The sequence below is a fragment of the Protobothrops mucrosquamatus genome, unplaced genomic scaffold (assembly GCF_001527695.2).
Source record: "Protobothrops mucrosquamatus isolate PMUCROS unplaced genomic scaffold, P.Mucros_1.0 scaffold244, whole genome shotgun sequence".
NCBI classification, from domain to species: Eukaryota; Metazoa; Chordata; class Lepidosauria; order Squamata; family Viperidae; genus Protobothrops; species Protobothrops mucrosquamatus.
In genome coordinates this window covers 483082-487628 of record NW_015386594.1, presented here as the reverse complement: position 1 = coordinate 487628, position 4547 = coordinate 483082, and the positions used below count along the sequence as shown (strand labels likewise).

The 4547-nt window shown below is 40.7% G+C and overlaps 1 protein-coding gene across 2 annotated transcripts in view; it reads left to right on the top strand.

Moving 5' to 3' along the window:
- The window catches only part of ZFP64 (ZFP64 zinc finger protein), a 16145-nt gene that overhangs the window by 4047 nt on the left and 7551 nt on the right, over positions 1–4547 (top strand). The gene's annotated exons all lie outside the window — the stretch shown is intronic.

Genomic DNA, 4547 nt, shown 5'->3' with positions numbered 1-4547 from the left:
CGGAAGATCACTGGTAACCAGTGCAGCTCGCGCAGGAGCGGTGTTACATGGGAGCGACGAGTCCCTCCCAACACCGCCCGCGCGGCCGCATTCTGGACCAGTTGAAGTCTCCGGGTGCTCCTCAAAGGGAGCCCCATGTAGAGGGCATTGCAGTAGTCCAGGCGGGAGGTGACGAGAGCTTGAGTGACCATGCGCAGAGTGACCGTGCGCAGATTCTGGCACCAACCTCAGGGTTTCTTCAAATCAGCAAGAAAATAAGTCAGTTGCCATGACACAACTTCCAGACAACTCTGTCTGGATGACAGAATCTTCATCGACATATTGTCACACACTTTGGGGAAGAAATTCTGTGTTAGTGCAGGAATTCTCCCGAAGAATTTTAGGAGTTGGCACATTCCAACGGTTCTCTGCCTACTCAGATTCTCCTAACCAACTTGTTCAGACTGAAGAAACTGCTGGGATGGGCAACAAAACGTCTCAAACCATCAGGAAAATAAGTCCAGTTGCCGTGACTCAATTTCTAGACCCCTGATTTTAGCATTTAATGTTTCCAAAGGTTTTAAAACAACACATTTCACAGTTGAAACAGTTTCTCATTGAAAAAGGTTCCTAGCTATATTTGAAACAGTTGGAAAATGCACACTCCCCATGCTTATAATTACCTAGATCCCAGCATGCATAAACAGTGTGAGAAAAATGTCTTGCTTCAGTGACTTGGAACCTTTGGTCATGGAATTAGTAGGAGCCAAAAGACATTTGACTGCTATTTAATGCTGTCCTTTGCTGATGGACGAAATCCACCAATACACATCTTTAATTCATGACCACCCAACCTTTGCTTAAAATCTTCTAATAAAGAATACTCCACTACCTTCTAGAATAAACTATTTTATGGATTGATGTAGACAAATTCTCCTGATGTTTCTTGTTGTTTTGCTTCTGGCAAAGGTTCAGACTACATTAGCTCATGGAGAGGATGGACTGGCTGAAGTTAGAGGGCATTTCCAAAAGGAAATCCTCTGGAAAAGAAAAAGCAAGACATGGGTATAAGGAAGGCTACCTTCTGCATATATGCTATACTCAGGCTATACACAGAACCATTCAGTTATAAAGAGTTCAGCTCTGTCATACATTGAACCAAAGATCATTGTTTCAGAGAGCTCAGTACTATATACTCTTGTCTAGGAGTAGCATCCTCGACTCAAGCCAATAATTAGATTGTAAGTTGTTAAGTGGGTCATCATGTGACTAATCTTATTTTACAATATTTTTAGCAGCTGTTGTTAAGTGAATCACCATGGTCATCAAGCAAACCCATTGTCTGCAATGGGTGGGGTTTTTTTTTTTACCAGAAACCAAAAGTAAACACCGGTTTCCAACAAAAAATACTGCAAATTGTGGTCATATGACCACAGGATGCTGCAAGCAGCTGTAAAATGCAAGCTGGTTGTTGAGTGCTCAAAATGCAATTACGTCATGGGGTGGTGGTTTCAGAACTTTTAATTCAGGTCATAAGTACTTTTGGGGGGTCTGTCATAACTTTGGTTGCTAAGTAACTGGTCGTAAGTCGAGGACCTCCTGTCTTAACTAATGATTGATGCTAATTGATTTAAACCTGAGTACTTCCTCATGCACCAGATGATTTTTATCATGGAACTACCTCCCTACAGTGGTATGGCTAACTTTCTCAAGCCCAAATCAAGCATGGTTCAATGAATTTTGTAGGTAACAGGCACTTTCTTTAGCAGTTGGCACCAGTAAGCTCACCTGGGCTGATCTTAAATTGCTAAACAGAGTTGGACCTGATTAGTATTTTGCTAGAACACCAGGAAATCCTAATTATTAGTCTAGACGGGGAAGTCAAAAGATATTCCAGGAGAAGGCACACTTGTATACTGTTTTCATCTAGTCATTAGGAGATAATCCTATCTAGTGTATTCCATTTGGCCATGTTTCCATGGAAAAACAGAGACGGAGAATTGAAATGTTAATACTTTATTGCAACTGTTAACACGTTCGATCCATAGCTAGAAAAATTGCAGGATTTTTATGGAACTACATCGGTATGTGCCTGCAAGTCTACGAGTTCCTTTTCTGCACGAAAACACAAGCAGGCTTGACCTTCGAAAAAAAACATGGTTGTGTTATATGCAAATCAGTAAATGTAAGTGCTCAGAGAGGTTCTTTCTTGTTGGGGCTTTTTTCTCTTTTTCCTTAGAAGCCTTGCAGGACCTCAAGGGACTTGGCAGTTGTGAATTGTTCTTTGCATTGTATTTACTTTCTGCCTATTGATCTGCTGCTCTCTGAGATGGAATGAGGAAATAAATTGGCATCGCTTGTATTAATTTTACTCAGTGACATTGCCACAAAGTTACAAGAAGATTCATGGAAGCAATTTTTAAAATTAATTTAGGTTGCCATTGATCATGAGGCCTAAAGAGGGAGAAAAATAACCTTCCATGTGTGATTAAGTCAATTAACTTCATTAGAACATACAGTCAAAACCTGTCTTGGCTTGAGAATTTGACTGAAATTTATGCTACATCTCTCCCCCTCCACACTCCATTTTTATTTTCATGCAGACCACCTGAGGAAAGGACTCAATAAGCTAATCCAGTAAGGTTCAAATCCTTGTTCAGTGGCGATGCTTGGTGTATAGATTTAAATGAATTAATCTCTTTCACCCTGGTCTACTTATTTTGGAGAAACATATCCTTCTCCCCCGTATTCATTGTCATGGCCCCCTGGGTTGCAAACTAGAATAATGGGCAATGGTGGACCAGAACAGAAATAGAAAACCAGGTTACTGTATCCATAGTTGTCATTCTGTGAAAAAATGGTGTCAAGGCAATTTAGACTCAAGGCAAGTTAGACTCAAAAAAAAAGACCTGCCCAGGTTCCTTGAATCATAGCAGGAGAAAAGAAATAGGAGGAATTCATTTCTTTTTCTCTAAGAAGTGAGGACATTTTTTTCTACATTGGTAAAAAGCAATCTAGAAGGAATTATTCATCCACCTCACTCTGCTAAGAAGACAAATGAGTGCATGATGCTCCCGAGAGTTCTGTTCTGTTCTATTCTTTTCTTTCTTTTAAACTATTTCTGCCCTGGCTAGAGAATTAACAGGCATTACTTGTGCTCCATATTGGTATTTCAGAAAGTTTATTTGATAACTGATACCCTTGCTAGGAGAGCTCACTTTTCAAATTTTTAAAAGAATCTAGAGCCACAGATGCCACTATGGGTTGTGTGCAATTCAGGTGACATATTTGGAAGTCATTAGCCATGTCCAGAAGTTGTTTCCAATGTCCAGATTCTGTGGTTACCAGAAGAGTAAGAACTGATTCTTTCCCACGTTCAATAGAAAATGAAACTGCATCAGAATTTGAAATGCTTTATTTATTCACCATATAACCTAGTGTGGTGTTGGATCATCATTTCAGAGATATTTCCTTACCTAAAAGGAAAAACAGAATGACCGGGGGGGGGGGGGTAAAAGTGGGAGCTTTGGAAACCTTTCCTGCTTGCTTGCTTGCTGGTAAGTGGCTGCTGTTGGGTGGGGGAAGGGAAAAGGAATTGCAGGATTGGCTAGGAAACTGTCACGGAATATTGAGAATAAAGGTCATGTGACTGCAGCAGCCGCCAGTAGTAATAAAGCAGCAGTCATAGCTTCTCCAAATTTCATTTCCTTGGAGGACACGGGTCTTAGATTTTGGACACATTCTGTTAGTTAGCTCATTTGACATATCTTGGTTGAAAAATTGTTGCCCTATGAACATTGTTTCATCTAGTTAAAGGTCATAACAAAAAGTTTTAGTAATGTATAGATTCAGTCAGTCAGTCAATTTGTATGGCCCCCATCTCAGCAAGTGTCTTGCTGAGATGGAGGCTTAGAATTTTAAAATAAATCAACATACAATCTTAAAATAAATAACAAATCCATCGTTCATCATGTTTCCTTGCAACCATCCATCCCTAAATAAAAGAGGAAGAATGGATCATTATGAGGTCCATGTATAGATAGCTACAGAATAATATGCTATTAAGATAATCGCTTTGATAAACTCACTCTAGGAACTTGTCAGGTCAGTCATATTCTCAGAGGTAGATGTCATGACAATAGCCGGAGTCTAGGATCCAGACACAATTCACTGCACTGGTAGCTTTCCTCAGAACTAGCAAGAGGAAGCCTGTGTAACTTCCTTGTTCAATTCCAGTGACCCCAAATACCAAACTTGGCTTGGAGCACATATTGTAAAAACAGGATAATCCTAGGCACCTGGTGCTGAAAGAATATCTGTAGCATTAATATTTGATGAAACTTGAAACTATACATAGTTTTCCTTAACTTATTTATGTGAAGCCGCTGGGGGAGATCATCCGTGGCTTTGGGGTGGATTTCCATCAGTACGCTGATGATACTCAGTTGTACATATCCACCCCGGGCCACCCCAATGATGCCCTTGACGTGATGACCCGATGTCTGGAGGCCGTGAGGGTCTGGATGGGGAGAAACAGACTCAGGCTCAACCCTTCCAAGACCGAGTGG